The following is a 26,788-nucleotide window of genomic DNA, read 5'->3' as shown; positions in this document are numbered from 1 at the left end:
ATATCTGCTTTAACCTTGTAAATAACTCTCTTATGTCTTTTTCCTGGTTAATAAATCTTTAGCTAGTTTATTACAGGATTGGCTACAAGCATTGTCTTTGAGATATCTAAGGTACAATTGATGTGGGTTAAGTGACTTGTCCTTTGGGACTGGGAGTAATAAGAATATTGAAAAAACATTAATATTAAATATTAAATATTAAATATTAATATTTAAAATATAAATATTAAATATTAAATATTAAAAAAAAACATCTGATGAAGTGAGCTGTAGCTCACGAAAGCTCATGCTCAAATAAATTGGTTAGTCTCTAAGGTGCCACAAGTACTCCTTTTCTTTTTAAGAATATTGTGATTTGTTGTGTAAGGGATCGTCTATCACAAAAGCAGACTTGTCTGGGTGGCAAGATACTATCCAAGAGGACTGTCTGTGACTCCATGTTAAGGCTGTTATAGTGCCTAAGGAGTTCACACATAACACTTGGATGATGAAATCTAATTATAGAACACAAAACCTCGGGGTTGTGCCCTGGTTTGTAACAGTCTGCCCTGAGGTTGGCACCCATGTTCGTGAGCCGCTCCAGACAGCATTTCGCTATACAATAGTATGCACAATCAAACATAAAAGCGCTTCACTGCATCTGGAATATTGTGTGCAGTTCTGGTCTCCCATGTTTAAGAAAGATGAATTCAAACTGGAACAGGTACAGAGAAGGGCTACTGGGATGATCCGAGGAATGGAAAACCTGTCTTATGAAAGGAGACTCAAAGAGCTTGGCTTGTTTAGCCTAACCAAAAGAAGGCTGAGAGGAGATATGATTGTTCTCTATAAATATATTAGAGGGATAAATACCACGGTGGGAGAAGAATTATTTAAGCTAAGTACCAATGTGGACGCAAGAACAAATGGATATAAACTGGCCATCAGGAAGTTTAGACTTGAAATTAGACAAAGGTTTCTAACCATCAGAGGAGTGAAGTTCTGGAACAGCCTTCCAAAGGAAGCAGTGTGGGCAAAAGACATATCTGGCTTAAAGACTAAGCATGATAAGTTTATGGAAGGGATGATATGATGGGATAGCCTAATTTTGGCAATTAATTGATCTTCAATTATTAGCGGTAGATATGCCCAATGGCCTGTGATGGGATGTTAGATGGGGTGGGACCTGAGTTACTACAGAGAATTCTTTCCTGGGTGTCTGGCTGGTGAGTCTTGCCCACATGCTCAGGGTTTAGATAATCGCCATATTTGGGGGTGGGAAGGAATTTTCCTCCAGGGCAGATTGGTGGAGGCCTGGGGGTTTTCACCTTCCCCTGCAGCATGGGGCATGGGTCACTTGCAGGAGGATTATCTGCGCCTTGAAGTCTTTAAACCACGATTTGAGGACTTTAATAGTTTAGACATAGGTTAGGGGTTTGTTACAGGAGTGGGTGGGTGAGATTCTGTGGCCGGCGTTGTGCAGGAGGTCAGACTAGATGATCATAATGGCCCCTTCTGACCTTAAAGACTACGATTCTATGATTCACAAATAAAGACTGGGCCCAATTCTGCCAAATTATTCCCTATTACTGTCAGCACCACTGTAAAAATCAGTGCTATAATAAGTTGCTTATTGAGATCACTGCCTATTATGCTGACCAATAGCATCTCATTGTTTCCTTGTTCCTCCCATTTGTCTGTATCCATCTATTGTCTCTTGTCTCTTACTGAGATTGGCAGCTCTTTTGGGCGCGGGCCAACTTTTTGTTCTGTGTGCACAGCATATAGCACAGTGAGGTCATGGTCTAGCACTGGGGCTTCTAGTTAGTACTGCAAGACAAATAATAGATAAATAATAACCCATTTATCTAAAATCCTTCTTTTTGTCTGATTCCAGTTCCAATTTGTGTGTGTGGGTGTATCTAAATCTATCTATCTACATAGATAAAATGAAGTTCTCATAAACAGGACCAGAATGTTCATCTGCATAATCAGAATGATAGAAAAATACAGAGTGTAACTGGATATATATTTACCTTTTGGAAGCCATTGTCATATAGGGTCTACAACAGAGGGCGAAGGGACCGGGATTGTGGGTTCTATTAATGAGTATGCCATGTTTTTCTGATTTTGGGGGAAAACATTTTTACCATTCTGTGCTTCAGCTTCACTAGGTGTGAAATGGTGGGTGTATTATCATACTCACTTTTAAAATGGTGGTATGTGAGGTTTAATTAGCATGTGGTCAAGTGACTTGCAGAGTCTAATGATAGAAAGGCACTGTCATAAATATAAAGGGAAGGGTAAACCCCTTTAAAATCCCTCCTGGCCAGAGGAAAAAATCCTCTCACCTGTAAAGGGTTAAGAAGCTAAAGGTAACCTCGCTGGCACCTGACCAAAATGACCAATGAGGAGACAAGATACTTTCAAAAGCTGGGAGGAGGGAGAGAAACAAAGGGTCTGTGTCTGTCTGTATGCTGCTTTTGCTGGGGATAGACCAGGAATGGAGTCTTAGAACTTTAGTAAGTAATCTAGCTAGGTATGTGTTAGATTATGATTTCTTTAAATGGCTGAGAAAAGAACTGTGCTGAATAGAATGACTATTCCTGTCTGTGTATCTTTTTTGTAACTTAAGGTTTTGCCTAGAGGGATTCTCTATGTTTTGAATCGAATTACCCTGTAAGGTAAATTATCCTGATTTTACAGAGGGGATTTCTTTACTTCTATTAAAAGTCTTCTTGTAAGAAAACTGAATGCTTTTTCATTGTTCTCAGATCCAAGGGTTTGGGTCTGTGGTCACCTATGCAAATTGGTGAGTTCAGAGTGGGGGAGGAACCTTGACATGGTGGCAGAGTGGTGGGATTAACCTGAAATCATTTTGAGATCAATTTGAGATTTTTTTTGAACTAGAAATACAGATTTTTAAAAAGGAAAAAAAAATTTCCTTTGGGACTGCTGGAAAGGAGATCTAACTGAAAGCAGCTAGTTTTTTCTCTGCTTTAGGGCCAGAGCAGAGATAAAAGGGGATTATCTTTGTGAATTACAGGTTTTCTTTGCCTGGAGGCAGGGTACTTAATTCCTGCAGGGAAATTCACAGTCTTCCAAACCAAAGGTATTTTTTTCCCTAAAAGTAAATGGGGAGTGGGGGGGGGGGGGATGTTCTACCCATTTGCCTGGAGACAAAAATGGCAAGAGTTGTGGGTGTCTTTGTTTTTTTTTTTTAGGATTTTGATTTTTTTTTTACAAGGAGCACCGGTTTGAAAAGGATTTTTTTTTCCTTTAGGCTGCTGGTAAGCAGGTTTCCAAGTAGTTGGAGGTTTTTTGCTTTGATTTGAGGACAGAGCAGAGACAAAGGGAATTGTCTTTTTCTGTAGGCTGACAATCACTATCAGAGAATAGGTATCCTATTCCAGCACAGGAAAATTTTACAGCCAAGTTTTGTTTATTTCTAAACCTCAGGTGTAAAGTTAGTTAAAAACAGAGAGGTTAGGATGACAGAATCCACGGCTCAACAAGAGCTGGAATTAGCCAGATTTCAGGCTGAGGAAAAACAAAAGGAACATGAAAGACAGATAGAACTCATGCGGCTGGAGAAGGAGGTACAGGAGGCTGCCCACAGGAGGGAAATGGAGGCAAGGAAGCATGTGGAGGAGGAGAAGGAAAAAGAGAGGAAGCATGCACTGGAGATGGAGAAGGTAATGGCTCAGCAGAATATACCAACAAACCCTAGCAATCCTTCTCCAAGTATCACTTCCCATCCCAGAAAGTTCCCCCACCTACAAGGCAGGCAATGATACTGAGGCCTTCTTAGAAAACTTCGAAAGGGCCTGCCTTGGGTACAGCATCTCTACAGACCAATACATGGCAGAGCTGAGGCTGCAGTTCAGTGGACCCTTAGCTGAGGTGGCAGCTGAAATGCCTAAAGAACACATGAACAAGTATGAACTGTTTAAATCCAAGGTGAGAGTCAGAATGGGGATAACACTTGAGCGTTCTCGTCGGAGGTTCAGAGCCCTAAGGTGGAAACCAGACGTGTCATTTACCCGACATGCCTACCACATTGTGAAACATTGGGATGCCTGGATATCAGGAGCAAGTGTTGAATCTCCAGTAAATTTGCCCTTCCTAATACAAATGAAACAATTCTTAGAGGGTGTTCCTGAGGAAATAGAAAGATACATCCTAGATGGGAAGCCCAAAACTGTAATTGAGGCAGGAGAGATTGGAGCCAGATGGGTGGAGGTGGCAGAGAAGAAGAAAACTGGTCGCAGTTGGAGAGGAGACCAGAAAAGACAACCCCAGACCACACCCTACTACTGGGGGCCACCCAAAGCCCCACCTACCACCCAAAGAACTCTCCAGACCCCTTCTCATCCCACCACCCCGTTCTCCAGCAACCCACCTCACCCCAGTGACCCATCAGCTGGACGATGTTTTAAATGTAACGAGCTGGGGCACGTAAAGGCCAACTGCCCCAAGAACCCCAACAGATTGCACCAGTTCATTGCACCGGAATCACACCAGAGGTCCGCAGGCCCAGATACCTCCCAGATACCCTTGGAGCGGAGGGAAACTGTGAGTATGGGCAGGAAGAAGGTCACCGCATGGAGGGACGCAGGAGCACAAGTGTCAGCTATCCATGCTTCCTTAGTGGACCCCAATTTAATCAACCCAGAGATCCCAGTGACGATTCAACCCTTCAAGTCCAACTCTTTCGATTTGCCTACAGCCAAGTTGCCTGTCCAGTACCAGGGCTGGTCAGGAACATGGACTTTTGCAGTCTATGATAATTATCCCATCCCCATGCTGTTGGGGGAAGACTTGGCCAATCATGTGAAGTGGGCCAAGAGGGTGGGCATGGTCACCCGCAGCCAGGCGAAACAAGCCGTGAGGCCTAGCTCTGTTCTGGAAACTTCTATCAGGACCTAGTCAGACGTGATGGACCCGGACCCCAGGCCAATGTCTGCAACAGCAGTAGTGGATCTAGTCCCAGAGACCCAGACGGAACCATTCCCAGAACCGGAACCAGCGGAACAACCAGCACGAGACCCAGAGGGCCCCACAGAACCTGAACCGGCAGCAGCCCATAACCCTACACAAGAGGCTCAGCCGGAGCCTGAACCCCAACATAGTGTCCCAGCGGAGAGCGATTCACAGTCAGCGGAAACAGCCCCATCCCCTACATCGCTTCCAGAGGGACGAAGCATAGGTCCACAATCCAATGAGGAACTGATGTCTCCAGCATCAAGGGAGCAGTTCCAGACCGAACAGGAAGCAGATGAAAGCCTCCAGAGAGCTTGGACGGCGGCACGGAGCAACCCACCGCCTCTCAGCTCTTCTAATCAATCCAGGTTTGTTGTAGAAAGAGGACTTTTATACAAGGAAACTCTTTCTGGTGGACACCAGGAAGACTGGCATCCTCAGAGACAGTTGGTAGTTCCAACTAAATACCGGGCCAAGCTCTTGAGCTTAGCCCACGATCACCCTAGTGGCCATGCTGGGGTGAACAGGACCAAAGACCCAGGGGTCATTCCACTGGGAGGGAATGGGCAAGGATGTTTCTACCTATGTCCAGTCTTGTGAAGTATGCCAAAGAGTGGGAAAACCCCAAGACCAGGTCAAAGCCCCTCTCCAGCCACTCCCCATCATTGAAGTTCCATTTCAGCGAGTAGCTGTGGATATTCTGGGTCCTTTTCCGAAAAAGACACCCAGAGGAAAGCAGTACATACTGACTTTCATGGATTTTTGCCACCCGATGGCTGGAAGCAGTAGCTCTAAGCAACACCAGAGCTAAAAGTGTGTGCCAGGCACTAGCAGACATTTTTGCCAGGGTAGGTTGGCCCTCCGACATCCTCACAGATGCAGGGACTAATTTCCTGGCAGGAACTATGGAAAACCTTTGGGAAGCTCATGGGGTAAATCACTTGGTTGCCGCTCCTTACCACCATCAAACAAATGGCATGGTGGAGATAATTAATGGAACTTTGGGGGCCATGATCCATAAATTCATAAATGAGCACTCCAATGATTGGGACCTAGTGTTGCTGCAGTTGGTCTTTGCCTACAGAGCTGTACCACACCCCAGTTTAGGGTTTTCCCCATTTGAACTTGTATATGGCCGTGAGGTTAAGGGGCCATTACAGTTGGTGAAGCAGCTATGGGAGGGATTTACACCTTCTCCAGGAACTAACATTCTGGACTTTGTAACCAACCTACAAAACACCCTCCGAACCTCTTTAGCCTTTACTAAAGAAAACTTACAGGATGCTCAAAAAGAGCAAAAAGCCTGGTATGATAAACATGCCAGAGAGCGTTCCTTCAAAGTAGGGGACCAGGTCATGGTCTTAAAGGCGCTCCAGGCCCATAAAATGGAAGCATCATGGGAAGGGCCATTCATGGTCCAGGAGTGCCTGGGAGCTGTTAATTATCTCATAGCATTCCCCACCTCCAACCGAAAGCCTACGGTGTACCATATTAATTCTCTAAAGCCCTTTTCTTCCAGAGAATTAAAGGTTTGTCAGTTTACAGCCCAGGGAGGAGAGGATGCTGAGTGGCCTGAAGGTGTCTACTATGAAGGGAAAAGTGCTGGTGGTGTAGAAGAGGTGAACCTCTCCATGACCCTTGGGCGTATGCAGTGACAGCAGATCAAGGAGCTGTGCACTAGCTACACGCCAACGTTCTCAGCCACCCCAGGACTGACTGAACGGGCATACGATTCCATTGACACAGGTAATGCTCACCCAATTAAAGTCCAACCTTACCGGGTGTCTCCTCAAGCTAAAACTGCTATAGAACAGGAGATCCAGGATATGTTACAGATGGATGTAATCCACCCCTCTGGAAGTGCATGGGCATCTCCAGTGGTTCTAGTTCCCAAACCAGATGGGGAAATACATTTTTGTGTGGACTACCGTAAGCTAAATGCTGAAACTTGTCCAGACAACTATCCAATGCCACACACAGATGAACTATTAGAGAAACTGGGTCGGGCCCAGTTCATCTCTACCTTGGACTTAACCAAGGGGTACTGGCAGGTGCCGCTAGATGAATCTGCCAAGGAAAGGTCAGCCTTCACCACACATCTCGGGCTGTATGAATTTAATGTACTCCCTTTCGGGCTGTGAAATGCACCTGCCACCTTCCAAAGACTTATAGATGGTCTCCCTGCGGGATTAGGAGAATATGCAATCGCCTACCTTGACGATGTGGCCATATTTTTGGATTCCTGGGCAGACCACCTGGAACATCTACAAAAAGTCCTTGAGCGCATAAGGGAGGCAGGACTAACTGTTAAGGCTAAGAAGTGTCAAATATGCCTAAACAGAGTAACTTACCTTGGACACCAGGTGGGTCAAGGAACTATCAGCCCCCTACAGGCCAAAGTGGATGCTATCCAAAAGTGGCCTGTCCCAAAGTCAAAGAAACAGGTTCAATCCTTCTTAGGCTTGGCTGGTTATTGCAGATGATTTGTACTGCAATACAGTCAAATCGCTGCCCCACTGACAGACCTAACCAAAAAGAAACAGCCAAATGCCGTTCTGTTGTCCGAAAAGTGTCAGAAGGCCTTTAACAAGCTTAAAACGACACTCAGGTCTGACCCTGTACTAAGGGCCCCAGTCTTTGACAAACCGTTCCTAGTAACCACAGATGCGTCCGAGCGTGGTGTGGGAGCAGTTTTAAAGCAGAAAGGACCTGATCAAGAATTCCACCCTGTAGTGTTTCTCAGCAAAAAACTGTCTGAGAGGGAAAGCAACTGGTCAGTCACTGAAAAACAACGTCATGCCACTGTCTACGCCCTGAAAAGCTACGCCCATATTTTTGGGGATGGCGTATCCACCTGCAAACCGACCATGCTGCACTACAGTGGCTTCATACCACCATGGGAAATAAAAAAAAAACTTATTCAGTGGAGTTTAGCTCTCCAAGATTTTGATTTCGACATCCAACACCTCTCAGGAGCTTCTAACAAAGTGGCTGATGCACTCTCCCGTGAAAGTTTCCCAGAATCAACTGGTTAAAATCGTCCTTGAGATGTGGAAAATATTGTTAGTCTTTATGTACTTGGTAGTATATTTAGAGGTGCATGTGTCTTATTAACTCTGTTTTTCCTAGAGCTCCAGGAAGAAATCCCAGCCAGCGTTTCACCCTAGCTGAGATTTGGGGGGCGTGTCATAAATATAAAGGGAAGGGTAAACCCCTTTAAAATCCCTCCTGGCCAGAGGAAAAAAATCCTCTCACCTGTAAAGGGTTAAGAAGCTAAAGGTAACCTCGCTGGCACCTGACCAAAATGACCAATGAAGAGACAAGATACTTTCAAAAGCTGGGAGGAGGGAGAGAAACAAAGGGTCTGTGTCTGTCTGTATGCTGCTTTTGCCGGGGATAGACCAGGAATGGAATCTTAGAACTTTAGTAAGTAATCTAGCTAGGTATGTGTTAGATTATGATTTCTTTAAATGGCTGAGAAATGAACTGTGCTGAATAGAATGACTATTCCTGTCTGTGTATCTTTTTTGTAACTTAAGGTTTTGCCTAGAGGGATTCTCTATGTTTTGAATCGAATTACCCTGTAAGGTATCTACCATCCTGATTTTACAGAGGGGATTTCTTTACTTCTATTAAAAGTCTTCTTGTAAGAAAACTGAATGCTTTTTCATTGTTCTCAGATCCAAGGGTTTGGGTCTGTGGTCACCTATGCAAATTGGTGAGGATTTTTACCGAATCTTTCCCAGGAAGTGGGGTGCAAGGGTTGGGAGGATTTTGGGGGGGAAAGACGTGTCCAAACTACGTTTCCCAGTAAACCCAGTTAGAGTTTGGTGGTGGCAGTGGAGATCCAGGGACAAAGGATAAAACTAATTTGTACCTTCGGGGAAGTTTTAACCTAAGCTGGTGAAAGTAAGCTTAGGAGGTTTTCATGCAGGTCCCCACATCTGTACCCTAGAGTTCAGAGTGGGGGAGGAACCTTGACAGGCGCTACCATATATTAAGTGCAAGGTGGTGATATTGTTTGGGTTAGGTTATCTCTGAGGAAAACTACATGCTTTAGTCCTTCTCTAACTGAAGTGAATTGCCCCTATTGCTCCTTGGAATAATGACAAAATGAGGAGGACTCTTGAATCATCTTCTGTAAGATGCAATACACCCAACCATTTTACCATGATTGTTTCTTATATGTGCTGGAGTTGTAATTCCCCTTGACAAACAGGTACAAATAAATCTGTAGTTCTGTTTTTTTCACAATGTTAACAGGGATTTATGCAGCTCGATCCTTATTTGAAGCCTAAGGAAGCATTTTCATATTATTCCATTGCTGAATTGGCAGCATTTATGATTGGTAGGTCAGATCCCTCCTAACTGCAACAGTAAACCAGATGGAAAGGGCTTAGCATATTTTTGACAAACAAACAACTGACAAAGTCCCTCAGTGATGTTGTTTATGGGATCCATTCACCAAACACTGTCTAGTTTACTTGAAAACGGCAGCAGCTGGATTCTGGTGCAAGCTGGTGACTAATAGGTCTGAATTAATTGCTGCTATTAATTTTAATTGGGATTCAAAATGATCTAATTTGCTGTACATTTAAATTACTAATTAAATTTGATTATATATACATACCATATGAAGCAATTACTGATAATGCATTCATGAGATAAAGACTTGAAGAAGGAAAAAAAAAACAGAAAAAGCTTCTGAGTTCACTCTTAAACCACATGCATTGAATTTTGGTGGACCCTTTATTTGCTGCTTCCTAAGTGAGATTCTTGGCTAGAGTTTGGCAAATACTATAGAAAAAAGAATATTTATTGAAATGATAGCCATGAATTTCCTTAGAAAGTATATACGACCCTTTTTATTAGTTTTCCAGGAACATATATACAAGTGGGGGTTTTCTTGTTCTCAGGAATGTTTGAAGAAAGTGATATTCCCTTAGTGTTCCTGCCGTGATCTTGAAATCACCTTGACCTCTCTTCATTATAAAAGTCTGTCATCCCGTCATGGAGCAGAAATATCATCTTATAACTTATGTGAGCAAGCATACAGTACAAATCCAAAAAGGGAATTATCACAGAGAGTAGTTTTTAAACAACCCAGAAGTGGAATTATGTCCATGTAGAGGGTCTAGTGAATGGATTCCAATTACAAACAAATTAGTTAATATCAACAACTGAGATTTTCATAGCAGTACAGGGGATTTAGCTAAGCATTTTAGCCAACTGCTGATCATGGATAATTCACAAATAGAAAAAGGTTTGCAATTTTGAATAATTTACCATTATAAATAGCTCATCCATTCCTTCTCTGGGCAATGCTGGGAGTGCCCTCAGTTTCGATGCAATTAATTAGGAATAAAAAGCTTCCAACCAAAAATGTCAATGTCTGGACGTGCTGAAATGAGCTAGTTAGAGAGAAGAACCTGTTTTCAGTTCTTATTGACCTTGCAATATTAAATCCAAATGATCCTCAAATGTTCTGTATAGCACATCTTGCCATACTGCTTGAATGTGGGAATATAGCTTTATAGTTGCATATGCCTTCTGCTCCTCATTTCAATTCCCCCCTGTTCATCATCTTAAATGAAAATCACAAGATTTTTTTAAATGGTCTCTTTTGTTGAATCTAGCAGCTGAAATGAAAATAGATAAACCTAGATAATGACAGTGCCTATAATGATATACATCATGTCAGGTTATAGACCCAGACAAATTTGGATCTCTAAGGTAGATTTGAAGCAGTTCAATTTCTGGCAAGAAAGCAGCCAGTTTGAAGTAGCCTGCCTGTTAAAAAGCGAAGCACAATGTCCTCCATCCCTATTTTACCATCAGTGTCCATCCTTTCTTGGGACACAGTCTTACTAGAATCAATGCCACAGTGAATGTGCACAGCTCAGGGATATCTACATTTCAGGCTGGAAATAAATTTGGGGAGTGGGATATCAGTTTGTCTTCTGCTGCTAGAATGCTTAACATCTTGTAATACTGCTGTTTTCTAGTTGGGAAGCATTAGTTCAGATTCTCCTCTCATTCTGGGTCCATCCAGGACTCTGATTGGCAAATGCTTTATATTCAGTGTTGGTACCAACAAAAAACAAAGATTCCAATACTGTCTTCAAGCTACAGCCAGATCTTAAACATAAATGATAAAGATCTAGAAAACTTACTCTAGATCACAGGTAGATTATTGCCTCATCACCATGTTCTCTACAGCCTTCCCTGAAAAGTGATCATAAGCAAAAATATCATGATTTATTAACGATAATTTTAACCACCATCTGTTTAAGGGTACTTGGCAACCTGTCTTCTCAAAGGAAGCTTCAGTAATTTTGGCTAGTGCTGGCATGATTTCCCCACAGGTTCCTACTAGCTGTGTATGCAACCATTTAATCTTGACAATTGACCCCCCCTCTGCTTCAGTTAAAAACATTACCATCTACTCATCTGAGGAACTTAGAGCATTATTAATGTATTTAAAAATATATATGTTTAAAAGCTGTTTTGTTCAAAACTAAATAACTTCAATCATTAGGCAATGTCAGATCTGGTACTGCTCTGAGACCAGTCAAAGCCTCTGGTACTGCTCTGAGACCAGTCAAAGTTTTTCACTTCTAGGTTTCTGGTTCAAAGCCAGACCAGGCCTGATACTGTGTGATAGGTGTTGCCACCTGATCTCTGTTCATTTAGCTATGGTTGGTGAGGTAAGTCACAGTATGATTCCTGATGGGAAGGTGCCCACATTGCAAAACCAGCACTAGTTGACGCTTATGGCAGTCCAAGTAGAGAGGCCAATGTTTAAAGGAAGATGGAGACTGAGCTACCTTTTCACCACTAGAAGTGGTCCCTTCACACCGGAGTTAAGTTGCCGTGTGGGTCTGCTTGCCGTGCTACTGCTTGTGCTGTTCATATACAAGAAGATTTCATTCTCCAGGACGGCCAATCTATTTCAATGGGAGTTGTGTGAGCAGAACCATGGGATAATAAGTACCCAGACCATCCCTTGGGAAGAGCAAATCGGGGGGACCGCTCTTTGGGGGCCCCCGTGGGCCAGTGTGATTGGCCAGTATGGTCGGTCCTGGGAGAGATGAATCCATCACTTCTTCCCCAGGCCTCGCACTCCCCTAGGGATGTCCCTGTGAGTATCTCCTCCTTAATGGTGATTTTCCACTTTGGATGTCAATGGGAATTGAGGGCACTCAGCCCTTGGGAGAATTGGGCTCATAATCTGGCCAAAAGTTTTTTTTTTTTGTGGCTTTTGAACTATTTAGCTATATCCTGAACCAGACATACTGTGTTTACTGCTTCTAATGGCTCTGTTTCAGTAGTATCATTTTTACTGTTTAATGCTATAGTCTGACTTCTAGTGCCTTGTGCTTAGAGCTATCCATTTGAGCATTCAGTGCTGGAAGATACTAGAAGGAACAACATCACTTTTTATAACTATATTCTTGCAAAAACATTCACTGTAATCAGGAATAAGAGTCCAGTGACACTTTCTCTGATCTTTAGTAATAGTCAAAATGAGATTTATTTTTAAAGCAGGATCAAACTGAGAAATGGAAACATAGGGACATATAACACAAAATATCAAGAAGTTACAGAGCATATAATTATACAGCTCTGCCTCCAACATATAAAACAAATACTTCAGAGAGTAATCTTATGACTAGTTGTTGTTTAGCTAGAAGCTGGGTTTTTAGGCACTTATGGCTTTATTAGCTGCAGTGTAACTTTGAAGGCTGTTTGATTGCAGGAAAAACAACTCTAATTTATACATATTTATTTTTATACAATAGTTTTATCACCTTTTATTGTCTCCTGCTGGTTTTTGACAAGTGGGAATAAAAGTGAAGTGGTGACACTGAATGTGTTAAAACTACATGAATTTAAAAACTACTACGAAACTAATTAATGGAGAAAAGGCAACAGGACCTGGGAATTTTACTGAGGTAATTTGCTAGAAAGGAAAGACCCCAGAGAGGTGAGTGATGCAGTTGATAATTCTGAAGGAGAAAAGTAAACAGAAGTTGTTGACAGCCACAGAAAGCTGAGTGGTTCATGCAGGATGGGACATATTGTAACTAGTGGAGGGGATGTCCAAGTATGTGAAAACAGAGCAAAAATCCTCAGCAAATGATGTGGCACAAAAGATCAAAGGGAAAGAATGGCTCTGGATGGAAGTATAGAAGTGCACTTGAGGGGAGAGGATGTTCAGTGCCTACATCTTTATGAGATTCAGACTAACACTCTGAATTTTGATGATATTGATGAGCCAGAAGAGAACCCAGTTCATTGTCTCATACCTCTGCAATGCAGGGGTAAAAACTATCCAAAATGTACTTATGGATCTGACCTCACTTCCATTAAATTAAATGGGGTTTTAGATATTGATGTAAGAGAGCATAGAATCCAGCCCAGTGTCCTTAAAATAAAATGACTCTGATTACAGACATAGTGAATTCACGATAAGCATGATAGAAATGCCTCTTATATAAGAAGAGGAATGAAGAGATTCATGGAATGGAATCTGCACATAGATGAAGCTGAGGTTCTCCTTACCTATTCTAAACCTTTTTGGGTGGACTGTCACATCAGGTTGAGTAGCACAAAGCCTCAATACTTCATGCAAAAAGTGAATTTGCAACACACAATAAATTATACTGCAGATGTGCATTTTGAGACATCAGGGCCAGCAAGAGTCTGCCACAGCTCCTGGGCCTTGCATCATCTGGCCTTAGTTTGGTGTAAGCTCACTTTCATGATCTCCTCCAACACTGCACAAATAAGCATTAGGCCAAGGTTTAGGCCATTTCTTATGCTGGTTGAATTGGCTTTATTAGTTTAACCTTCTCATGCTTGTCCAGTGCTAAATAGAAAGAAAGAGACAGAATTAGAGGATCAAAATTTAGCAAGGAGAAAATGGTCTCCCCTTTGGAATCTATTTGTGCTTCAGCAGTCTTGTAGAAGTCAGTTGTCTCTGCTCCTCCTTAGGCTTCCCTTATTCCCAGGACTCTTTTTATTCTAGACACTAAGATGTTATTTTCAGACTTACATGATTTACCAATACTCTATCTAGGGAAATACATTTTTCTTTGCTCTTGGGCCAAATGGCCCCTTTAAGAGAAGGAAAGGGGCAGGGCAGATGGTTCTCTCCTTGTGATTGGAAAAAGTTGGATGCTGTAAAGAGAACACTGAAGTAATTTGGAATAAAAGAAAGAGTGAGATACAGTAGGTAAGTGTCTCATTCACTCCTTATCAAGGTTGTGACTATGTATGTGTGCTGGTGGAAATTTCTAAATTTGCATACAAATACTTGTGGACCAATCATATGGTTATTTAACCTTGTCTAGGAGCAGGAGTCAAGGAAACAAAATACTTAATAATCAATCTGTGGGTGAGTCTGTAATTTTCTGAAGATCTACCAACACACCCACCTCAAGCATGAACATCTCACTAACTCCTGCCAGTTATGGTTCCTCTACAACTTGTACTCTGGTTTCCCTAGCCATAATCTCTGGTTTACCTCACCTTGTTTCTCCAATGATAGTCTTCTGTTTTGTCTGTACCCAGTGGACTTCAAGGTCAAAGTCAATTGTATTGACTTTGGTAAATTTCATATTGCACATGTTCCCCACCTGTTCCCTATGTAAGCGGGAAAGAAAAGCTTGTCGAAGGCAATATGTTCCATGCTGAACTGCATTTGTGAGCTCTATTGCTGTTTACCACATGAAATTTGTTGGGTGAAGAAGGGGAGGGTTTACTAATGCTTCCCTTCTTCACCTCTGAGGTGCTCTGAGGCATACACCTTCCCTGCTCCCTCAAAGAAAGATCAAGTGGGGACTGTTATGGTGTACAGGGACGTGAAAAGGTGAGTAAATTTCTGGACAAGGTCATAGATGGAAAGTGGGTCTCGAGAGAGAGTCTGTGTTACTGGGTGTTATGATGGGACTGTCAATGCAAAGTGGTCCAGGTGGAAAGGGACACTCTTTGTCAAGGGAAGGCAATAGAAAACAATAGTGTCTTCTCAACCCATCAAAACTCCTGTGAGTTATCAATGGGAAGTATCAAATACAAAATTTACAATAAAAAAGTTCAGGAGACTCGATATTTTAGGGAATTAGGAACAAGATATATTACTAGACTGCAGGTTCAAATTCAGCAAAGGCTTGTAGTGGAAAAAGTAGTTATAGCTATCTGATTATTTGATGGCCTTCATAAAATGAGTTAGTCACTCATCCATTTTCCAGGCGACAGGATCTGCATCACAAAAATCACCAGCACATTTGGCACAAATTGTAACTTTGCTGACAGCCTCAGGAAACTTACCAAAGAGTCAATGGGATTAGAGATGAAATTATACTTACTGCTACAGGTGCACAATCCAGAGCACATGTGGGACATCGCTGGGAAATTTGCTGTGTGTGTTCTGTGGATAAATAGTTCATTCTCTCTTGTTGTCAGTCCAGCACTATTCACAAGCATGCAGTTTCTCTGAAGTAGAATAAAAAATCAATTCAAAATATCAGCAGAAACCAGGGGAGACACTTTAGAATGAGAGTAATATGACTGAATAACCTATGGCAGATTCAATAAGAGACTCTGGCAGCAGCATTCTGTAACAGCTTCAGTAACTTATGAGAACAATCTAGAAACCTTAGAATGAGTTGCAATCATCAGACATGGTCTAAATAGATACTGTCACCACTTCAAGTTTTATCTTAACGATTAAAGAGACTTCATGTATCCAAACTTGACTGATAAATATCAATCAGCTGTTAATACAGCACATAACAGAAAGGTATATAGGTCACCAAGTCTTTGGATCCAAAGCTTGCAGCCAATAACAAGGATGATAGACTGATTCCAGTGCTCTCTGGTTAAGCTGCTTGTGACTAGCTCAAGACTACTCAGAGCTAAGTTATTTATGATTTACAACCTCTTTTCCATCGTAAGAGTAAAAATGTGTTTGTCTGGCACACTGCATATTTTTTCAAACACATGATCATACATTTGCTGCTTAATTATAACATTTACCATTATACATTTCCTATTCTTTTCAAGTTGATACTTTCCTTGAAAAACTGCTTAGTAAATCAAGTAACATGGTACTAGGCTAAAGAGTTTAGCAAGCCAGCATTGCCATATCCTACAGTAATTTAGCATTCTCAAGGCATCTTGGGAGTTTGGTTCACTGATATGCCTTAAGCCTACTACTAATTTGGCTTACTGGTCAACAAGGCCCCACCTTGTCACCATAAATGTTATATGTGCATTTATAAGCATTAAACCCCATTTTTTTTTTAGTCTAAGGATCAGCATAGGTCACATATAGTTTGTCTCCTTTTTTTACTCTTTAACCATAAGTCTCAGTCGGCAAAATAAATTTAGTACAATTAAAATCATTACCACCTGTACTAGAATTAAATCCTTAAAAGTAACCTTTAGCCAAGTGTGTGTAAATAACATGCCAAAAGCCCCATTGTGCATTAACTGATTAAGAGCCTTTTCTGCTTCTGTTGTAGCAGGACCAATTTGTATAACATGGGTATCTTTCCAATGTAATAATTTTATATTTGGGGTTAGCAGAGTAATATGCACATCAAAAATGGAGACCAACTCCTCAGTGTCATTCTGATGATCAGGTTTCACTATTGACCACAGACCCATCATTGAAAACTTGAATAGGAGTCACAACTGTTTGTCCAATAACAAAGCATGCCTGAGATATAAAGCAAAAATTAGTAATGACATCACATAATTGGGCCTTGTGGATATATGCTGCATGACTAGTAACAACACAATATTATCCATTCAATGTTGAAGGTTACCGTCTCCGATGGTCTTCTCCACTTAGCTTCACTGGGCTACAGACAGTAACTGACAACTCACCTGTCTCATTACATTGGTCATGGCAGAGATGGCTGCACACGGAAGTGGTAACATGAAAGACATCACACCTACACATGTATTGCTATCCCTTCACAGCAAAACAAGCCATGTGTGGAGCCCTACAGGGCTATGTACTGTTAGGATAAACCAGTGATTGCAGTAGGTTCAGTGCTGTTTTCAAGGTAACCTATAGACTAGACCTAGCTGATAGTGGGTCAAATGTTCAAAGAATCATAGAATCATAGAATCATAGAATATCAGGGTTGGAAGGGACCCCAGAAGGTCATCTAGTCCAACCCCCTGCTCAAAGCAGGACCAATTCCCAGTTAAATCATCCCAGCCAGGGCTTTGTCAAGCCTGACCTTAAAAACCTCTAAGGAAGGAGATTCTACCACCTCCCTAGGTAACGCATTCCAGTGTTTCACCACCCTCTTAGTGAAAAAGTTTTTCCTAATATCCAATCTAAACCTCCCCCACTGCAACTTGAATGTTGCTGTGTCAGGATCCAGTATTGGCAGGGCTAAAGTAAATGTTACATACAGGGAGCCCGAGACAGTGCATAACTTTTTAAAGTAAAAGAAGCCCTGGTTTGGATGTGGTGACACTGACCTCCAAGCTTCTAATGGTGCTAAAAACTAGCTTTTTACAGGCTTTTACACAATAATTTATTCCCTTGCCTTTTTTAGAAACACATTGTGGACAATACCATTTAAGGAGTTGTTCATCCTTAATTATTATTTCTTTACCCAGGTGACAAGTTTTTGCCCTTTCATTTTATCAGTTATCTCATTGACTTTCACCCGTGTTTGATTAAATGATGCCACAGTAATACGCATGCCATAAATTATATATTTTCCCTCTGTGTCCAATCCTTCGACACCTCCCTCCCCACAACCGTCATTATGAGTTGCAAAGCATTAACTGCCTATTCATGCTCAAAATAGTTAATATGACACTTCATATGTTGCACATCTGCCCTTTTCTATACTGACATTCCTGAAGCAAATAAACCTGAAATACAGCTAATACTACCATCTAGACTTTGCCACTTTCTACTCCTAAAAATTCTGGCTTTGGGCACTGTCTCGTGTTCTTCTATGAGGTCTCAAGCTCACTCCTGGTAAGATATTATCATTTCATTAGTAAAGAAGCATACTGTACTGTCACATCCATCACCACACTGTGTCCAATTTCAGCCATATTCCAGTGTGAAATGTTTAGCACAACCGGGATATGCATAAATTGTATATTATTAATTAAAATGCCTGACATGGATTTTTGCAGCACTGTTGTAGCCATATCGGTGCCAGGATATTAGAGATGTCTGATTATTACTAGGATTAAAGGTTATAGATGTAGCAGTTAAGCTCCTCAGGTGATGTTATAAAAGGCTGAGTCACCACTGGAGTAGTTAGAACAGTGGTTATCAACCTATTTATCACTGTGGGCCGCATATGCAGGTCTCTCTGTGTGTTATGGGGCCGCATCCACACAATATATATACACTATCTGTACGACCCTGAGGATGTCACATGGGTTGCAGCTATGTACTGAATGGGCTGCAAGCAGCCCACAGGCAGCAGTTTGAGAACCACTGAGTTGGAGGGTGTTCAAGCACCAACAGGGAAATATAATCAAAAGAACGGTTGTGGTTCCCATGAAATGGGATAAATTAGACACAGGCCAGTAATTTTAAGCTGCATCAGGTAACATTACTTTTTATTAGATCATTTTATTAAAATGTGCTCTTATTATTTTCACAGTCAATACCCTTTTTTAAAGAGCCGCTCAGGCTACATGGCCCTTCCCCCCACTCTGGGTCTGTCCTGTTTTACTGGTAAGCTATACCATAGTACAATTGGTTGGGGTCTTACATTTGAATAAAAATTAACCCCTAAAGTGACATGTCCACCCCTATAACCTACCATAGAGGATTAGGGACAAGTGAAGTGCTCCAGAGTCCTCCTTTCCCCTCTGGGACTCCAGTGCCTTACACAGGTTTCCTTCAACAGTTGTGCATGCAGGTTTAGGATAGGATTTACTATTTCATGTTTAAACATTACAAAACACTTTTGTTCTCAGACTTGATTCTGATAACTATTTGGAACAATCCCTGCACCAGGGGGTGTGATATTATGTATGGTTCAAGTACTGCTGTTAGCCTATCCTATGCAGTTCATGAAGACATAGGTTGGAAGATCTGCCTGCCGGTGACATTCTTCATTGTATATCTCCCTGCCATTATGAGATTATATTGTTGGGGTTAATACAGATCATTTGCCTTGCCCCACACCACTATCATAGGTTGGATTTCCTTCATCAATGTTAGCTGTGAGTCCACAAAGAGCACTGCTGTTTCTCCCTTATAACAATTAACTGTTGTTGTTTTTGTCAATTGGGGAAAAAATGTCCTTTGCTCGGCAGCACCAGAGTGCACTGGTCATATGGAGGAGAAACCTTCACATTAATCCAACTCTGGAGAAACACTATGTCTTTTCAACTGTTTAAATTGACTGGCATATTAGAATTTTTGATCTTCTTTTTGTTTCCCATAATTCTAATTTTAGACCCAGACAAGCTAAGTTTATCCACAAAATAGTGTGGATCGAGCCATTTGTGGCATAAACTATGTTCTGGTACAACATAAGACAGAAGCATGACCTGGTCTCCTACCTCCCAATCATTTTCCTTTACCTTTTTTGTGAAAATACATTTTTGCTTTACATTTTTTTCTCTCCAGCTTGTTTGCCACGTACAAATGCACCTGTTTCAGATGCTCATTCAAATTTTTGCATGTTAAACATCCATTTGTACTCCTTCAATCTGTGCACTGCTAGTTTCCCATAATACATATTCTAGTATGTATCTCTCTTCCTGTAATTATTTCAAAGGTAGAATGATTTTTTGCTGTGGCAAGAGTGGCCCAGATGGCCATAAGAACCAATGGAATGACATTATCTCATTTTTCCATGTATAAAAACAAACTTCCTTAAAATTATTTCAATGGGTCTGTTCATAATTTGTCAAGAGTTCTGAGGGCAGTAAGGAATGTGGAATTTCTGCTTCAGCCCACATGCTAACATACAAGTTTTCAAAACTTGTCCTATGGGCTGTGTCCCTTGATCTGATTCTAATTTAGCTGGTAATCCCCATCAAGAGAATATCTGTTCCACTGGCCCATGAGCTAACTGCAGTAGCTATGTTTGCTTTCTTTAGGAAACCTCTGTCCATTTTGTAATTTGACGCGCTACAACCAACAAGTATTTGTTCCATTACTGTTAGGCAATATAGGTCCCACAAAATCAATGTGCAAAGTGCACCATGGCCCGGTGTTTCACTGTTGTCAGAGTGGGGCATTGTTTTTACTTCTCGATGAATTATTCTGACAACAGATTAAGCAATTGTCACAGTACTGTTTCTCATCATCTGTGATACTTGACCACTAACCTCCAGTTTCCAATCTTTGCATGGTTTTGTGCTGAGGGAACATCATGCACTGAATAAATTAAATATTTTTGAATTGAGATGGCATGTCCCACACAGGTGCTCCATTTCCTTTACAAAATAAGCAAGCTACTTACTGTGATCAGTTGTGGCTCATAAGGTTTCAGTAGTGAATGCTGGGCCAATGTCTTTTCAATCCATATCTGTTTTATGGCTTCCAGCATTCACTTTCTGTATTCACTTTCTGCAATGTTTGCAAATCAGGTACAATTTTTGTGGGGTGGACTGTAGAGACAGACTTAGACTATTAGGGTTGGAAGAGACCTCAGGAGGTCATCTAGTTCTTTCTCACTAGGCTTGCTCACTATTTTATGTGAGAATGTCCAGAACACCCCACTTTGAGCTCCCTGCCTGGTGAAAAAGGCAGTTGCAGAATTCTCAAAGTGAAATGGGTCCTTTTTGCTGTGCCTTTTTACTTTCAGAACACAGGGAGGAGAAGAAAGAGAAAATGCCAGTGTAGCAATATAGGAAAAGACGGGAGCATAGAACAAAGATGACCCATCTGAGGAAACAAAATTATTAGAGTGCCAGAAAGGCATACACCATTATATGGGAGGTATTACACTCCCATGGTTTGTCTGAGGCCAACAATGCAGGGAAGGAGGAGGAAGAAAACCATTCCCAGGGCACAGGCAATGGCAGCTAGTTCAGCATATTGAGCTGAATGAGGAAGACTGGAGAAGAAAAGGGACGGGGGTGAATTGGTGGGGGAAAGGGTAACATACATGGTTTGCTATTTTGGCAAGAGCAGGATCCATCTATAAAAATACACAAAAAAGAAGATACATTAGAGGCAAAGACTGAAAGGGGTGAGGTAGTGAGGACAGAGAGACAAGCAAAGGAACTATATGAGGGATATCCTCAAATGTAAGAGCAGAGAGTAAGGGCGAGGGTACCTGTGGAGGGAGAATAGTGATGTCCTTTTCCTAGAACAGTAATGAAGTGAGCTAACTGGGCATTAGAAAACTGTCTCTCCTACATGGGAGCAGTAAGAAGGAAACTGGTGTGTGTGTAAAAAGAAAAGGAGTACTTGTGGCACCTTAGAGACTAACAAATTTATTTGAGCATAAACTTTTGTGAGCTACAGCTCACTTCATCGGATGCATTCAGTGGAAAATACAGTGGGGCGATTTATATACACAGAGAACATGAAACAATGGGTGTTATCATACACACTGTAACGAGAGTGGTCACTTAAGGTGAGCTATTACCAGGAGGAGAGCGGGGTTGGGGGGAAAATCTTTCGTAGTGATAATCAAAGTGAGCCATTTCCACCAGTTGACAAGAATGTCTGAGGAACAGTGGGGGTGTGGGGGGAAATAAACATGGGGAAATAGTTTTACTTTGTGTAATGACCCATCCACTCCCAGTCTTTATTCAAGCCTAAGTTAATTGTATCCACTTTGCAAATTAATTCCAATTCAGCAGTCTCTCGTTGGAGTCTGTTTTTGAAGTTTTTTTGTTGAAGAATTGCTACTTTTAGGTCTGTAATCGAGTGATCAAAGAGTTTGAAGTGTTCTCTGACTGGTTTTTGAATGTTATAATTCTTGACGTCTGATTTGTGTGCATTTATTCTTTTACTTAGAGACTGTCCAGTTTGATCAATGTACATGGCAGAGGGACATTGCTGGCACATGATGGCATATATCACATTGGTGGATGTGCACATGAACGAGCCTCTGATAGTGTGTCTGATATGATTAGGCCCTATGATGGTGTCCCCTGAATAAATATGTGGACACAGTTGGCAACAAGCTTTGTTGCAAGGATAGGTTCCTGGGTTAGTGGTTCTGTTGTGTGGTGTGTGATTGCTGGTGAGTATTTGCTTCAGGTTGGGGGGCTGTCTGTAGGCAAGGACTGGCCTGTCTCCCAAGATCTGTGAGAGTGATGGGTCATCCTTCAGGATAGGTTGTAGATCCTTGATGATGCGTTGGAGAGGTTTTAGTTGGGGGCTGAAGGTGATTGCTAGTGGCGTTCTGTTATTTTCTTTGTTGGGCCTGTCCTGTAGTAGGTGACTTCTGGGAACTCTTCTGGCTCTGTCAGTCTGTTTCTTCACTTCAGCAGGTGGGTATTGTAGTTGTAAGAATGCTTGATAGAGATCTTGTAGGTGTTTGTCTCCGTGTGAGGGATTGGAGCAAATGCGGTTGTATCGTAAAGCTTGGCTGTAGACAGTGGATCGTGTTGTGGGGTGGTTTGGATGAAAGCTGGAGGCATGTAGGTAGGAATAGCAGTCAGTAGGTTTCCGGTATGGGGTGGTGTTTATGTGACCATCACTTATTAGCACCGTAGTGTCCAGGAAGTGGATTTCTTGTGTGGACTGGACCAGGCTGAGGTTGATGGTGGGATGGAAATTGTTGAAATTGTGGTAGAATTCCTCAAGGGCTTCTTTTCCATGATGAAGATGTCATCAATGTAGCGCAAGTAGAGTAGGGACATTAGGGGACGAGAGCTGAGGAAGTGTTCTAAGTCAGCCATAAAAATGTTGGCCTACTGTGGGGCAATGCGGGTACCCATAGCAGTGCCGCTGATTTGAAGGTATACATTGTCCCCAAATGTGAAATATTTATGGGTGAGGACAAAGTCAAAGTTCAGCCACCAGGTTTGCTGTGACATTATCGGGGATACTGTTCCTGACGGCTTGTAGTCCATCTTTGTGTGGAATGTTGGTGTAGAGGGCTTCTACATCCATAGTGGCCAGGATGGTGTTTTCAGGAAGATCACTGATAGATTGTAGTTTCCGCAGGAAGTCAGTGGTGTCTCAAAGATAGCTGGAAGTGCTGGTAGCATAGGGCCTGAGGAGGGAGACTACATAGCCAGACAATCCTGCTGTCAGGGTGCCAATGCCTGAGATGATGGGGCGTCTAGGATTTCCAGGTGTATGGATCTTGGGTAGCAGATAGAATAACCCAGGTCGGAGTTCCAGGGTGTGTCTGTGCGGATTTGTTCTTGTGCTTTTTCAGGGAGTTTCTTGAGCAAATGGTGTAGTTTCTTTTGGTAACCCTCAGTGGGATCAGAGGGTAATGGCTTGTAGAAAGTGGTGTTGGAGAGCTGCCTAGCAGCCTCTTGTTCATATTCTGACCTATTCATGATGACGACAGCACCTCTTTTGTCAGCCTTTTTGATTATGATGTCAGAGTCATTTCTGAGGCTGTGGATGGCATTGTGTTCTGCATGGCTGAGGTTATGGGGCAAGTGATGCTGCTTTTCCAGAATTTCAGCCCATGCACATCGGCAGAAGCACTCTATGTAGAAGTCCAGTCTGTTGTTGCCACCTTCAGGAAAAGTCCACCCAGAATCCTTCTTTCTGTAGTCTTAGTAGGAAGGTCTCTGTGGGTTAATATGTTGTTCAGAGGTTTGTTGGAAATATTCCTTGAGTCGGAGATGTTGAAAATAGGATTCTAGGTCACGGCAGAACTGTATCATGTTCGTGGGGGTGGAGGGGCAGAAGGAGAGGCCCCGAGATAGGACACATTCTTCTGCTGGGCTAAGAGTATAGTTGGATAGATTAACAATATTGCTGGGTGGGTTAAGGGAACCGCTGTTGTGGCCCCTTGTGGCATGTAGTAATTTAGATAGTTAGTGTCCTTTTTCTTTTGTAGAGAAGCAAAGTGAGTGTTGTAAATGGCTTGTCTAGTTTTTGTAAAGTCCAGCCATGAGGAAGTTTGTGTGGAAGGTTGTTTTTTCATGAGTATCCAGTTTTGAGAGCTCATTCTTAATCTTTCCCTGTTCGCTGTAGAGGATGTGTGAAGGCAGAGGCCAATTAAAAGGGTAAATTGTTTTATAGCCCCAAAGGTGACCAATAAATAGCACTTGCACAGGGAGTACTAACTTTCCACTGCTGAGAGAAGCCTGGAGGCATAGGCTAGGGAAATCAGAATAACCCTTCAGCAATACACAAACTTGCATTTTGTTATGTATTGGTCCCCAAAGCATCCACAATTACTTCTGGCCAATGATTTATACATAAATTGTTCTTTGGAAACATTAATTTTCTCTCTGACATTATACAGTTCAAAGTAAATTAGCCCAAGAATATGGTGTTGGTACTAATTTATTATAGGTTTCAGAGTAGCAGCCGTGTTAGTCTGTATTCGCAAAAAGAAAAGGAGTACTTGTGGCACCTTAGAGACTAACCAATTTATTTGAGCATAAGTTTTTGTGAGCTACAGCTCTCTTCATCGGATTTATTATACTTTCAGGTACTAACAATGATGACCAGGGAGGGTCTAAGTCATCATTCCCATTCCATGGCTCCAATAAATATTTATTATAATTAACTGAAGCATGCACGGAACAGGTTTTATGGACTAAGTTCCTTAGTTTCTTTAATGCAAGAATAAAAATGAAAAGCAGCAAGGAAATTTGTATTAAAATTCATCACTACATTTGCAGTCTCTTTAAAATATTGAAAGCGAACAGGCCTGAAGGGATGAGCTCAGGAATCAGGAGATTCTGGATTCTTATTCCAGTCCAGTCACTGATTGACCATGTAATCTTCGGCAAGTCAAGTTTCTGTCTGTTTTCCTATTTGTGAAATAGGAATATTAGTGCCTATCTATCCAGGTTGCTGAGAGGATTAATTAATTTGACTGTACAGTGCTTTGAATACATGAAGTGCTAAAACAATACTTATTTGTATTGATATCAGTGATGGGTACAAGTATTGGTGACATTGATTTTATTTATTTTTAACCTGACTATCTCAAGTATTGGGGTCCTAAATCCATATAAATTCAGGCCACTTGTGTTTAGTTTCCCAACTATGGATTTAGGAGCCAAAGTGGAGGCAATCAAATTTGAAAATTTAACTTTTTGCAGTGTCATGACGTGTGTTTTTTGTTTCTTATACTCTTCTCATTCACATTTTATTTGACCTTTTTAAAGTGAACATGGCTGGATGTTTGTCAGTGCTGTGACTTGTATGCAAATACTCTTTTTTTTTTTTAAGAGTTTCCATTACAAGTCAAGATTTTTGAAACTTCAGCTAGTCCTTCAATAAGCAGTATTTCTCTCTCTCTCCCCCTCCCCCCTCCAGAATTGGCTCTATATGCATCTAGCTAGAGTTTCTAAAAAAGTTTCTTTTAAAAAAAACATGAAAAGATTCTGAATTGTTCTTAACTTTGGATGGGAATTTCTAATTGCTTTATCATTTCAAAACTTTTGGTGAACATTTTCATTGAACATCAGCAAATTTAAATGTCAATTAAAAATATCCAAAGTTCCAAAAATCTATATCCAGTGTACTGGCATGTCTTTTTTTAATGGCTTTAAACTTTTGATTTAAATAATAGTTTAATACTCTTAAGTGATGTCATTGTGAAATAAAGGATGTATTTAATATCCCATTATTTTCAGTGAAGAGAAGTTTAATTTTCATATTAAACTTTAGTGTTCTATAACTTCCATTTTTAAGCTAATACCATGACTCTTGCAGGGTTTTGGGGGACAGTTTATATGTTTGTTTTATTTTTTACTGTGACTTTTTTGGGTTTTTTGTTTTGTTTTTTTTTGCCAGGAGTTAGAAAGGTACTCGCATAAGAGCCAGAGGCATAAAACTCTTTATTGTCATACTGGTACATGTGGAGACTAGGAGTGAGAACTTCCCATCGGAGCAGTGCCTGTCTGCTGTCCCTCTAAACAGGAGGAACTGTGCCTAGGCATTATTAATACTTATTCAGTTATCACCTCCCTCAGCAAAGATGACTAGCACTTGTGCCAACTAGTGTTAAGCATACTTGGGGATGGACAAAGTGGTGTCCATAGCTATTTAAATGTTGGAGAGGTGTTTTGATCCTGGGCCTAAATTTTCAAAGTGACTTTTTCTCAAGTTGGGTAACTAATCATTAGTCACATTTGAAAGTCAGAGCCCTAGTTTTCTGCGTATTGTAACTTTCAATATAAGATTCTCTCTTCTTGTCTTCATCAACTTTGAGAAATGTCCTGAAAACCTATGTATCTTATATAAAACTGGAGGAAAAATATTTCTTTTTTTCCTGATTGTGTAATAATCATTTAAAAAATGGACAGGAGCACTGTAGATCCAAGGTAACATTCCTCCATTCTGGGTTTTATCTCTGATACATTGTTTCAGATTATTTTACACTTGCAATTTCTCTCTGACACATTTGTATATCATCAGAAAACAGGCTCAGGGCCATAATCTTGTACATAGTCATCGTGACAGACAGGAGAACTATGTAATCAAGAAAAACATCTTCAAATTTCTACCAGCTCTGTGTTGCTTGTTGCACTCCCCTGTCAAAGCTGCTGAATACTTCTGCAATGAACATTGTTTATTAGGTTATTTCCAAATACAATTTAAATGACCATATATAAAGTCTTATCTATATTACATGCAAGACTGTTCTGATATTCTGTATAGTATTCTCCAGAAAATGTCAGGTTCCCTGGGTAAGTTTTAGCCTAA

General features: G+C 41.3%; 1 long non-coding RNA gene across 1 annotated transcript in view; it reads right to left on the bottom strand.

Moving 5' to 3' along the window:
* LOC140907094 (uncharacterized) overlaps positions 1-26,788 on the bottom strand; it is a 369,048-nt gene that overhangs the window by 92,622 nt on the left and 249,638 nt on the right. Inside the window, exon 4 of the long non-coding RNA XR_012157370.1 lies at positions 15,333-15,459. This is a non-coding gene — a long non-coding RNA (uncharacterized lncRNA). The remainder of the gene's footprint in view (positions 1-15,332; positions 15,460-26,788) is intronic.

Source organism: Lepidochelys kempii, chromosome 2 (assembly GCF_965140265.1).
Source record: "Lepidochelys kempii isolate rLepKem1 chromosome 2, rLepKem1.hap2, whole genome shotgun sequence".
NCBI classification, from domain to species: Eukaryota; Metazoa; Chordata; order Testudines; family Cheloniidae; genus Lepidochelys; species Lepidochelys kempii.
The sequence above is the reverse complement of the archived record's forward strand: the minus strand, read 5'-3'. Positions and strand labels throughout refer to the sequence as shown.